Below are 13,790 nucleotides of genomic sequence, written 5' to 3'. Positions count from 1 at the left end.
ACAAACAATCCTAAGATTTGTATGGAACCAAAAATGACCCTGAATAGCCAAAGGAATGTTGAAAAAGAAAAGTAAAGCAGGAGGCATCACAATTCCCAACTTCAAGCTCTATTACAAAGCTGTATTCATCAAGACAGTATGGTACTGGCACAGACACACAGATCAATGGAACAGAATAGAGAACCCAGAAATGGACCCTCAACTCTATGGTCAACTAATCTTCGACAAAGCAGGAAAGCCAATGGATAAAAGACAGTCTCTTTAACAAATGGAAAGAATATCCAGTGGATAAAAGTCTCTTTAACACATGCAGAAAAATGAAACTGGACCATTTCCTTACACCATACAAAAAAAATAGACTCAAAATGGATGAAAGATCTAAATATGAGACAGGAATCCATCAAACTCCTAGAGGAGAACACAGGCAGCAACCTCCTTGACCTTGGCCACAGCCTCCGTGCTAGACAAGTCTCCAAAGGGGAAAAAAAGGCAAAAATGAAATTATTGGGACTTCAAGATAAAAAGCTCCTGCACAGCAAAGGAAACAGTCAACAAAACCAAGACAGCCAACAGAATGGGAGAAGATATTTGCAAATGATGTATCAGATAAAGGGCTAGTATCCAAAATCTATAAGAACTTATCAAGCTTAAATAAATTAATATAAATAAAATGAATAAAATCTCAAAACCCAGTACAGTAAATCCTCCAACTATATCTTTGACTGCAGGGTGGCCTAGGCTAATGCCAGCCCTTCGAATTTCCATTAAAATTCTGAATCAGTTTCTCAATTTCCCAGAGGGAAAAAGGTAGAATTTTATTTGTAATTGCACTGATTCTATAGATCAACTAGAAGAAAACTGACATTTTTATAATACTGTCTTTTCTATTGTATGAAGAAATTTGTATATACTATATGTATTTGTATTTTATTCAATGTCTCTCAAAATGTATCACAGTTTTCTGTGTAGAGGTTTTGCACATCTTTTATTAGCTTTAGCCCTAAGAATAAATGCTAGTTGCTTTAAATTTTTTTCATCTTCTGTTACTGTTGATGTTTATATTTTGAACTTGTATCCAGCAACTTTAACTCAATACATCTAATAATTTCTCTTTAGATTCTTCTGGATTTTCTAAGTATATGAATGTAAATATGTCATCTGTGAATAACAACACATTTCTTTCTTTCTCTCCAAGCCTTATATATTTTATATATTATTCTTGTCTTCCTATGTTGGCTAGGTTCTTAATTAACTACAATGTTGAATAGAAATAAAGAAAGCAGACTCTGTCTCCTTCCCAATTTCAGAAGGAAAGTTCTCAACATTTCACCATTAAGTATGATGTTTACATAGGCTTTCTGGAAGTTTCTATCAGTAAGGATGTTCTCTTTTATTCTCAGTTTGATAGTTTTATCATGAATAGGTGCTGAATTTCATCAGATATTTTTCCTAGATCTATTGGGACAAACATATGACTTTTCATCTTTATCATCAAATTTGGTAAATACTAATTTCATACTGAAAGGTTAAAACCAACATTTCAATACTAGAATGAACCTAATTTGATTGTGATGTACTGTCTAATATTTGAATCACCAGATTTAATGTATCAATATTTGGTATAGTATTTGTGCATCTGTACTCCTAAGTGGTCTATACTTTCCTCTCTCATAAAAGCTTTGGTTATCAAGATTATGCTGAAAAGAGTTGTCTCTTTTTCTGTGTTCTAGAAAAGTTTGTGTAATACTGGCTTTTTTTTTGGCTCAAAATATAACATTTTTTGTTAAGATATGATTCACACACTACAAAATTTACCATTTAAAATTATACAATCTGGTCATTTTTTTATGTTATGTTAATCACCATACATTACATCATTAGTTTTTGATGTAGTGTTCCATGATTCATTGTTTGCATATAACACCCAGTGCTCCACGCAGAACGTGCCCTCTTTAATATCCATCACCAGGCTAACCCATCCTCCCACCCCCTCCCCTCTAGAACCCTCAGTTTGTTTTTCAGAGTCCATAATCTCTCATGGTTCATCTCCCCCTCCGATTTCCCCCCAATCTGGTCATTTTCAGTATATGCACAGAGTTGTGTAACTAATTCCAGAACAATGTCATCACCCCAAAATGAGATCCAGTACCCATTAATAGTCACTCCCCATCTTCCTCTCTCTCCAACCCTTGGAAACCACTACTCTACTTTCTGTCTCTATGGATTGGCCAGTTCTGGACATTTCAAATAAACAGAATCATATAGAATATGGTCTCTTGTGGCTGGATTTTTTTTAATTAACGTTTTCAAGGTTCATCTACCTGGTAGCATGTATCTACACTTCAGTACTTTTTAGACTAAATAATTGCATAAACACTTTTGTTTATTCACTTATCAAGTGATGGAAATTTGGCTTGTTTCCACTTTTTGCCCATTATGAATAATGCTGCTATGAACATTCATGTACAAGTTTTTTTATGAACATATGTTTCTAATTCTGTTGGGTGTATTACCTAGTAGTGGATATACTAAGTCATATGTAACTCTAAATTTAACATGAACTACCAAAACTTTCTCAACACCACCACACTATTTTACATTTTGATCAGCAATATACAGGCACATCTCATTTTATTATCCTTTGTTTTATGGCAGTTAGGAGATATCATGTTTTTTACAAATTAAAGGTTTGTGGCAACCCTGCATTGAGCAAGTCTATCTATGCCATTTCTAACAGTGCTTATTTCATGTCACTGTGTTACATTTTGGTAATTCTTATATCTCAAACTTTTTCATTACTGTTGTATTTGTTATGGTGATCTATAATCAGTGATTACAACTCATTGAAACCTCAGATGATTGTCAGCAATTTTTAGCAATAAAATATTTTTATTTAAGGCAAATACATTGTTTCCCTAGACATGATGCTACTGCACTAAGACTATAGTATAAACATAACTTTTATATGAACTGGGAAACCAAAAGATTCATTTGACTCGCTTTATTGAAGTATTTGCTTTATTGCAGTGGTCTGGAACTTAACCTGTAGGATGTCCAAGGTATGTCTGTATGAGGGTCTAAATTATTCACATTCTCAGGAGCACTTGCTATTTTCCACCTTGTTGAGTCTCGTCATCCTAATAAGTGTAAAGTGGTATTATTATGCTTTTAATCTGCATTTCCCTGAGGACTAAAATTGTTGAGCATATTTTCATGTGTTTTTTGGACACAGCATACCTTCTCTGAAGAAACATCTATTCATTTGCCCCCCCTTTTTTTTAGAGAGGGAAATGGGGAGGGTCAGAGGGAGAGGAAGAGAGAGAACCTTAAGCAGGCTCCCGGACCAAAGCAGAGGCGATGCAGGGCTTGATCTCACAACCCTGAGATCATGACCTGAGCCGAAATCATGAGTCCGACACTTAAACAACTGAGCCACCCAGGATCCCCTGAGCATTTTTAATGTAGGTTATTTGTCCTTTATATTTTTGAGCTGCAAGAGTTCTTTATATATTCCAGATATTTCAATGTTATGATACATGGCTTGAAAATATTTTGCCTCATTCTATGGAGTGTCTGATAACACACCTAAGTTTTTAATATTATTGAAGTTCAATTATTTTTTCTTTGGTTACTTGCATTTTGGGTATCATATCTAAGAAATTATTCCAAGTCGAAGGTCACAAAGATTCACACCTGTTTTCTTCAAAGAATTTCATAGTTTTAGCTTTTACATTTAGGTCTTTAATCGATTTTCAGTTATTTTTTTACATACGGTGTGAGGAAGGGATTCAAATTCATTCCGTGTGTGTGGGTATCTAGTTGATACCAGCACCATTTGTTGAAAGACTATTCTTTCTCCATTTAATGTCTTGGCACCCTTGTCAAAAATCAGTGATCACAAGGGCACCTGGGTGGCTCAATCGTTAAGCCTCTCTCCCTCTGTCCCTCTCCCCACTCATGCACTCTATCGTTATTTCTTAATGTATTTATTTTATTTTATTTATGTTATGCTAGTCACCATACATCACCAGTTCTCTTTTTAAATAAATCTTAAAAAAAAAAAAATCAATGGTCACAGATGTGTAGATTTATTTCCAGGCTCTCAATTCTTTTCCATTGATCTATGTCTATCCTTACTCCGTACCATGCTATTTTGATTACTGTAGCTTTGTAGTGAGTTTTCAATTTAGGGAGTGTGGGCCTTCCAACTTTGTTCTTTTTCAAGACTGTTTTGGCTATTTTGTGTCCCTTGCATTTCCATGCAAATTTTAGGATAAGCTTGTCCATTATTTGGCAAAAAAGGAGATTAGAATTTTGGTAGGAATTGCACTGAATCTCCATATCACTTTGGGGAACATTGCCATTTTATTTTTTTAATTTAAACTCAATTAATTAACATATAATGTATTACTGGCTTCAGAGGTAGAGGTCAGCGATTTATCAGTCTTATATAATACCCAGTCCTCATTCCATCATGCACCCTCCTTAATATCCATCATCCAGTAACCCCATCCCCCCAGCACCTTCCCCTCCAGCAACCCTCAGTGTTTCCTATGATTAAGAATCTCATATAGTTTGTCTCCCTCTCTGATATCATCTTATTTTTTCCTCTCTTCCCATATGATCCTCTGTTTTGTTTCTTAAATTCCACATACGACTGAGATCATAGGATAATTTTCTTTCTCCCATTGATTTATTTCACATAGCATAATACCCTCTAGTTCCATCCGTGTTGTTGCAAATGTCATGATTTCATTTTTTTGATGGCTGAGTAGGATTCCATTGTATATATATACACACCAAATTTTATCTATTCATCTGTCCACCAACATCTGGGCTCTTGCCATAGTTTGGCTATTGTGGACACTGCTGCTATAAATATTGGTGTGTAGGTGTCCCTTCAAATCACTACATTTGTGTCTTTGGGGTAAATACCCAGTAGTGCAATTGCTGGGTCATAGGGTAGCTCTATTTTCAACCTTTTGAGGAACCTCCACACTGTTTTTCAGAGTGCCTGTACCAGTTTGCATTCCTACCAACAGTGTACAAGAGTTCTCTTTTCTCTGCATCCTCTCCAACATCTGTTATTTCCTGACTTGGTAATTTTAGCCATTCTGACTGGTGTGAGGTGGTATCTCATTGTGGTTTTGATTTGGATATTCCTGATGTCGAGTGATGCTGAGCATTTTTTCATGTGTCTGTTGGCCATTCGTATGTCTTCTTCGGAGAAACATCTCTTCATGTCTTCTGCCCATTTCTTGATTGGATTTTTTTTTTTTTTTTTGGTGTGGAGTTTGATAAGCTCTTTATAGATTTTGGATAGTAGCCCTTTATCTGATATGTCATTTGCAAATATCTTCTCCCATTCTGTTGGCTGTCTTTTGGTTTTGTCGACTGTTTCCTTTGCTGTGCAAGAGCTTTTTATCTTGATGAAGCCCCAATAGTACATTTTTGCCTTTTTTTCCCTTGCCTTTGGAGACTTGTCTAGCAAGAAGTTGCTGCGGCCAAGGTCAAAGAGGTTGCTGCCTGTGTTCTCCTCAAGGATTTTGATGGATTCCTGTCTCACCTTCACGTCTTTCATCCATTTTGAGTCTTATTTTTGTGTGTGGTGTAAGGAAATGGTCCAGTTTCATTCTTCTGCATGTGGCTGTCCAATTTTCCCAACACCATTTGTTGTCTTTTTTCCACTGGACATTCTTTCCCGCTTAGTCCAAGATTAGTTGGCCATAGAGTTGAGGGTCCATTTCTGGGCTCTCTGTTCTGTTCCATTGATCTATGTGTCTGTTTTTGTGCCAGTACCACACTGTCTGGATGATTACAGGTTTGTAATAGAACTTGAAGTCCGGAACTGTGATGCCACCAGTTTTGGTTTTCTTTTTCAACATTCCTTTGGCTCTTCGGGGTCTTTTCTGGTTCCATACAAATTTTAGGATTATTTTTTCCAGCTCTGTGAAAAAACTTGATGGTATTTTGATAGGGATTGCATTAAATGTGTAGATTGCTCTAGGTAGCATAGACATTTTAACAATATTTGCTCTTCCAATCCATGAGCATGTAACATTTTTCCATTTCTTTGTGTCTTCCTCAATTTCTTTCATGAGTGTTCTATAATTTCCTGAGTACAGATCCTTTGCCTCTCTGGTTAGGTTTATTCCTAGGCATCTTATGGTTTTGGTGCAGTTATAGATGGGATCGACTCCTTAATTTCTTTCTTCTGTCTCATTGTTAGTGTATAGAAATGCAACTGATTTCTGTGCATTGATTTTATATCCTGCCACTTTGTTGAATTCCTGTATGAGTTCTAGAAATTTTGGGGTTAAGTCTTTTGGGTTTTCCACAGAGTATCATGTCATCTGCAAAGAGTGAGAGAATTTGACTTCTTCTTTGCCAATTCGGATGTCTTTTATTTCTTTTTGTTGTCTGATTGCTGAGGCTAGGACTTCTAATACTATGTTGAACAGCAGTGGTGATAGTGGACATCCCTGCCGTGTTCCTGATCTTAGGAGAAATGCTCTCAGTTTTTCCCCGTTGAGAATGATATTTGCTGTGGGTTTTTGGTATATGGCTTTTAGAGCACTGCCATCTTAAGTCTTTCAACCCATAAGTTCAGATGTCTTCTTCTTTATTTAGATCTTCTTTGATTTCTTTTAATGATGTTTTGTAGTTTTTAATGTACGAGTCTTAAATGTCTTTGGTTAAATTTATTCCTAAATGTTTTTTTTTCTTTTTGATGCAACTATAATTGGACTGCTTTCTTAATTTCATTTTTTATTGTGCATTACTGACAGAAATACAGAAATGCAACTGATTTTTGTGTATTGATCTTGTGTTTTGCAACCTTGCTGAGTTTGTTTATTAGTTCTAATAGTTTATATGTGTTCATAGATTCTTTAGAGTTTTCTATATATAGACCCATGTCATCTGCAAATATAGTTTTACTTCTTCCTTTCCATCAGGATGCTTTCTATTTCTTTATCTTGTCTAATTGCCCTGGCCAGAACCTCAAGTACAATACTGAACATAAGCAGCAAGAGCAGACATCAATGTTTTGTTTCTGATCTTAACAGGGAAATCTAATTTTCTTCTTTGGATAATCCAAGTTACATTACTGTGACACTACATTCTACACATATGGCAAAGATTTTTTTTTTCTCAGCACTAATTAGTCTTGCATATTAATGGCAACGAAAATCTATATAAGACTGTAAAAGCACAGACCATGGAGATCCACTCCATTGCTCAGAAAGAACATATCTCCAATGTAAGTATGTGTGTAGATAGTGGTTAATTGGCTAACGTTGCCATTTAAATGTACAAGACAAAGAACTTTAAAGAACTTCACTATTAGTTTCATAACATTCTCACCTTACTATAGAGACAAAAGTGTCTCATTTTACTATAAAAGACAACTTTCCATACTCCCAAGATGATTATCAAAAAATACCAACTATAAAAATGATCATTTGGTTTATAAATACATCACTTTTCCATAACTAAGTCTTACTGACCTTCTAGTTTCAGTGGAACTCAAAATCTAAAAAACACTTTCACTGATAAATGTTTTCTAAAATATAGATATACTTTGGAAATCAGACCCAAAACTAATAAATGTATGCCAAATTAGTCACAAATGAAATACAGTACCAACTTCACTTTAGTCATTAAAGTTACATTCTAACTTAAAATACTCTTCTGAACAAAAAAGTATTGGTTATTTCCTTTCAAAGGTAATCCTTCATGCCAAAACACTGGTAATAAAAGTCTTCTACAATCAGGAAAAAGAAAAATTAAAAAATTTACTTGGCTTCCTTTTCTCGATTCTACAAATATAATTCAAATTCAATTAAATTCAACTTAAATCACCTACATTAGACTCAGAAAGATATAATTCAGAATAATTTATTTCAGAATTTTTTTGCTTTCCCTTTTAGCTAAAAAAAAAAAGACGAAAAAGAGAAGGAAGAAAAACTCTCTAACACTCAGGAATATAAGCAGCTATACTTCTGATACTAGTTGGCACAGAGAAAGTATATTTGGTGGCTTAAACAACCTATTTTAAGGAATGTTGAGCACAATGTTATCAGAAATGATCAGAGTGGCACCATGCAACTGTAATCCGAGTCATGTTTTATGAACAAGGGAATACAAACAAGACAAGCAGCGGGAGCAGCCTCTTAGTCACTGATGCACATCTTTCTCCCTACAGCTATGAAGGCCATTTTGTCAAGCAGGATGAAAAAGAACAAAAGTGGCTCTGAAAGTAATGTTATAGGCATTCAGATAACTACATATAGATATACAGCTAAAATTACCAATTAGTTTACCAATTGGCTGCAACGAATTTGATTGGTTTGTAATTAATTCTAGTTACTGGCGCACAAAGCAGGATGGTTGGCGCCATCCCTTTGTCCTCCTGACACATAATACTAGTGCACAGGCCCTTAAGCCCAGAACATCAACACAGCCCTCCAATTCAGCTACAGGAATGAGCACCGTGGTTACCCCTGTAGTGATGAAGGGATGGAAACATGCATCACGTGAGAAGTCAGTGATAAAAGGAACCTTCTAAGAAAGAGCTTTACCAAAAGTGAAACAAGTTTTAAAAAGCATTAATTTTTAAGAACAACTTAGTTTTTTAAAAGCTACTAATGGAATAAATGATTCAAAAGGGAAATCATCTGAAAGGAAAATGGCAAGTAAACCACTTTCAAAACTAATAGTATCATTCACAGTCATCTTCAACCTTCAATCATTCATCTCTTTCAAACACCTCTCCTTAATTTTCAGTATAAGCAGCTTGCTTAAAAAAAAAATACAAAACATATTCAATGAATGAAAACCTATAAATGAAAATCTGCTAATGGAAACCATTCTCCTATAATTCAATCTTTACCATGATCTTTGTAGATAAATAAAATTTGCAGTTGCCTGGGTAATGATACAAATATCTTACTACAGTAGCTAATTTTTATTTCAACTCATTTGCAAATTGGCTTGACTACACACTTTTATGGTATTTCCCACAGAAAACTCAGAGACCTACTGCAGCTAAGAATAAACAAACAAAGATGCCAAAAAATATTTTGTTACAAAGCTCAAAATAGCTTATTCAATCAAATCTGCCACTGATGCCTGCATGGTTATCTAAACATCTGCTTCAGGCATTTCTTCTGCCAGAATATTTTCCCAATACCAAGCTAAAAGCTTATTTTCAGGCTGAAGGTTCTCAGCCCTCATCTAGACCAAAATCATCATTTATAAACACAAAGGTAGAATACGGTTTAGTGACTTCTTCCAAAGTCATACAACCAGCTTAGCAGAAACACAGAAATAACTACTATCTGATGAGATCTACTACTTTCCCTGCAAAGGACAGTACAAATACCACGTGCAAAAACTCTTCCACAATCCTACAACCGAAAGTCACCTCTCCTGCTATAAATATTACCAACTAAAAATAACTAATGGGCAAAACTCCTAACTGCTATTCCTGAACCTGAAAGGGAGAAAACACTTTTCTCCCTCATGCCATTTATTTGTAATAATGCATTTCACATCCTAAGAGAAAAATACCATGATGTTTTTCTACAATTTTAACCTCTATTGAGTCACCATGCATGGAAGAGCAAAATTTACTTCAAAGACATAAACAGGGGGTGCTTGGGTGGCTCTAACAGTTGAGTGTCTGCCTTCGGCTCAGGTCGTAATCCTGGGGTCTTGGGGTTGAGCCCCACATCAGCATCTGGCTCCCTGCTCAGTGGGGAGCCTGCTTCTTCCTCCGCCTGCCACTTCCCCTGCTAAGCTCGCTCTTTCTCACTCTCTGTCAAATAAATTAATTTAATTTAAAAAATGCCCTCCCCCATAAAAAAAAAGACAGATTCTTTCTCCTCAGCAAAAAAGATCTCAAATTCTTTTCATAATCGAGAGGAATAATATAACAGAATTATAACCTTTACTGTTCATCTTGTGATCTGGAAACCAAGAAGATCTATGTACTGCACTCATCTGGTAAATTTCTATCATTTCAAAATAACAGAAAATAATTGAAAAAAATTAAAAAAACAGAATCCCTCAATGAAAAATATAAATAACCCAATATAATATCCACAGCAGCAGTAGCACAGATATTCTTATTTTCTGTAAGATTTTATTTATTTATCTGAGAGACAGCACACTAGAGAGCAAGAACAAGCAAGAGTGGGGGGGGCAAAGGAAGAGGGAGAAGCAGGCTCCCCCGTGAGCAGGGAGCCTGATGTGGGACTCGACCCCAGGACCCTGGGATCATGACCTGAGCCAAAGGCAGATGCTTAACCGACTGAGCCACCCAGACGCCCCAGATATTCCTTTCTAAAAGAAAGTCCCTAAATTTTTTTACAACTTTGATTTTTAAATCAATCTGATATGTTTGACCTAAAACAGTTTTGTTATACTTATAACTTTTTCAGGCTCATGAATTGCACACAAAACAGTGCATGCTATAATATATAATCAGTGAACAGTTGTTGCATGAAAGATAAGTCCATTTAAGTCCTAGCCTTTAGCTCTGCTGTTAATTCATTACATAACGTCAGACATGTCACTTAGTTTTACACATTTCTATTGGTAAAATAGAAGGCTGGGTTATATAATTTCTAAAATCATATTCAGATATCATGATTTCTGATACTATTTAACATTCTGCTATTTTTGTTTCTAATACAAATCATATGTATATTTTTAATATTTTTCTGACAAACCAAAATTACAATTTATGTCTGCTTATATGTCTTGATTTTTTAAATGTTAAGTTTTATAGGAAAAAAAATTCTCTAATTATAAATAGGAAACAAGAACTATACCTTTCATGGAAACTGCTCTATCTCCCAGAATCCTGAAAAATTCACCCTTTAATACTTCTAAAACTCAACTCTCTTAAGAAATTTCATATTCTATTGTGAATACAGTTGAATTACGTCAGTATTAGTGTAGCTGTTAAGTATACATTTTTAAAAATTTTTTATCCTTTATCAAAAAATTATTTCTGAGGCAACTAACTTAATTTTAAAACAAAAATACTTTGAGAAAGATCACTGCAGTTTAAGTTTAATGATAAAGATGACACCTTAAAATTAAACTAATTGCCAAGGAAAGATTCTAGAAATACTATCATATTGTGGGCAGAGCAAGATGGCGGAGGAGTAGGAGACCTAGATTTCGTGGGGTCTCAGGAATTCAGCTGAATACGGATCAAACCATTGTGAACACCTACGAACTCAACAGGAGATCGAAGAGGAGAGTTGCAACAACTCTCTGAACAGAGAAGCGACCACTTCCTGGAAGGTAGGACGTGCAGAGAAGTGAATCCGAGGTGATATTCGGGAGGATAGACGGTGGGGGAGGGGGCCTCCGTCGGCCACTTCTGGCAAGTGATAAAGCCGCGGAGCACAAAATCGGACCTTTTAGAAGTTGGCTCCGCTGAGGGACGTCGCTGCAGTGGCTAAGCAGGGGGGTGGAATCCTACCGGGACAGTGTGGTCTCAGGACCCTTGGGGTCACAGAAAGACCGGGGGTGCCTGAGTGCGGCAGAGCTCCCAGGTTTCGAAGTGGGGAAGCCAGCTGCAGAGACAGCCGAGGCACGGGCTCTCAGCTCGGGGTTGCCATAAACTGTGATCCGCGGCCCAGTCGGGCCACTGCTCCTCCAGCAGGGACCCAACAAGCGGCAGAGCCGGGGAGAGTCCCCTTTCTCACCCGGGAGGAGTGGCGCCGCAGGGATCTGCTGGGTTTGGAGACTCCACACGGGGTCAGGTGCCAGAGATACAAACGTTTGGTAACAGGCCCGGTGAGCATGGAGTGCGGCCGGAGACCAGGGAGACGGGAGTGACTGCTTTTCTCTAGGGGCGCACTGAGGAGCGGGGCCCCAAGTTCTCAGCTCCTCTGGGTGGAGATTGGGAGGCCACCATTTTCGCCCTGGTCCTCCAAAGCTGTACCGAGAGCTTGCAGGGAACAAAAGCTCCTGAGAGCAAACCCGAGCAGTTTGCTTAGCCCAGACTGACAAGGGCGGGGCAATTCAGCCTCTGGCAAAGACATCTGGAAACCATGGCAACAGGCCCCTCCCCCAGAATATCAGCACAAACAGCCAGCAAGCCAAGACCAAGTTTACCGATCAAGGAGAATGGGAGAACTCCAGCACTAGGGGATTACTGCACATAGAACTCATGGCTTTTTTTTCCCATGATTTATTAGTTCATCAAAGTTAATTTTTTTAACTTATTTTTATTTTTCATTTTCCCTTTTTCAACCAACATCTTATCAATCCCTTTTTTAAAAAAAAACATTTTTTATTTTTCATTTTTAGAGTCATATTTCATCCCTTCATAGTAGTTACCCTTATTTTTGGCATATATATATAAGTTGTTCTTTCTTTAAAATTTAGAGATACAGTTTCTTCTAACAGATCAAAATATACCCTAAATCACTACTGTATGGCTTTGTTCTACTCTCCTGCCTGATCACATTTTTTTTTTTTTAAATCTTCTTTCTTTTTTCAAACAAATTATCAATTCCTTTTATAAAATCTTTTATACTTTTCATCTTTACAGTCATCTTCCATCCCTTCATTGTATCAACCCTTATTTTGTACATATATGTCTTTCTTCCTTTAAAATTTTAGGAGGCACTTTTTTCTAACAGACCAAAATACGCCCAAAATCTAGTGTGTGGCACTGATCTATGTACTAGCCTGATCATATTTGATCATTTTCTCCTTTTTTTGTATTGTTCTGCTTTTGTTTTTATCTTTTTTTCTTTTTTTTTTCTTTCTTTTTCTTTCTGTCCCTTTCTTTTCCTCTGGTTTCAGGTCTTTTCTGATTTCTATACACTATATTTGCTGGGGACGTTGTTAACCTGTTAGCATTTTGTTCTCTCATTCATCTATTCTCCTCTGGACAAAATGACAAGACGAAAAAAAATCACCTCAGCAAAAAAAACAAGAGATAGTATCGTCAGCCAGGGACCTACTCAATACGGACATTACTACGATGTCGGACCTAGAGTTCAGAATCATGACTTTAAAGTCATGATTAAAGATACTAGCTGGGCTTGAAAAAAGCTGGGCTTGAAAAAAGCGTGGAAGTTTATAGAGAAACCCTTTCTGGAGAAGTAAAAGAACTAAAATCTAACCAAGTCAAAATCAAAAAGGCTATTGATGAGGTGCAATCAAAAATGGGGGAACTAACTACTAGGATAAATGAGGCAGAAGAGAGAATCAGCAATATAAAAGACCAAATGATGGAAAATAAAGAGGCTGAGAAAAAGAGAGATAAACAACTACTGGATCACGAGGGCAGAATTCGAGAGATAAGTGATACGATAAGACGAAACAACATTAGAATAATTGGGATCCCAGAAGAAGAAGAAAGAGAGAGAGGGGCAGAAGGTATACTGGAGCAAATTACAGCAGAGAACTTCCCTAATGTGAGGAAGGAAACAGGCATCAAAACCCAGGAGGCACAGAGAATCCTTCTCAAAATCAATAATAATAGGTCAACAGCCCGACATCTAATAGTAAAACTTACGAGTCTCAGAGACAAAGAGAAAATCCTGAAAGCAGCTCGGGAGAAGAGATACGTAACCTACAATGGTAGAAATATTAGATTGGCAACAGACCTATCCACAGAGACCTTGCAGGCCGGAAAGGACTGGTAAGATATCACCAGAGCACTAAACGAGAAAAATATGCAGCCAAGAATACTATATCCAGGAAGGCTGTCACTGAAAATAGAAGGAAAGATAAAAAGCTTCCAAGACAAACAA

At 36.7% G+C, this 13,790-nt stretch overlaps 1 protein-coding gene across 3 annotated transcripts in view; it reads right to left on the bottom strand.

Annotated features, from left to right (window-relative positions):
- The window catches only part of SCAPER (S-phase cyclin A associated protein in the ER), a 539,336-nt gene that overhangs the window by 454,178 nt on the left and 71,368 nt on the right, over positions 1-13,790 (bottom strand). The window lies entirely within an intron of this gene.

Source organism: Eumetopias jubatus, unplaced genomic scaffold (assembly GCF_037043125.1).
Source record: "Eumetopias jubatus isolate StellerSeaLion01/CBP00866 unplaced genomic scaffold, mEumJub1_p1.0 scaffold_7, whole genome shotgun sequence".
In the NCBI taxonomy this organism is placed as follows: domain Eukaryota; kingdom Metazoa; phylum Chordata; class Mammalia; order Carnivora; family Otariidae; genus Eumetopias; species Eumetopias jubatus.
Note: the sequence above shows the minus strand (reverse complement) of the source record. Positions and strands in the feature narration are given on the sequence as shown.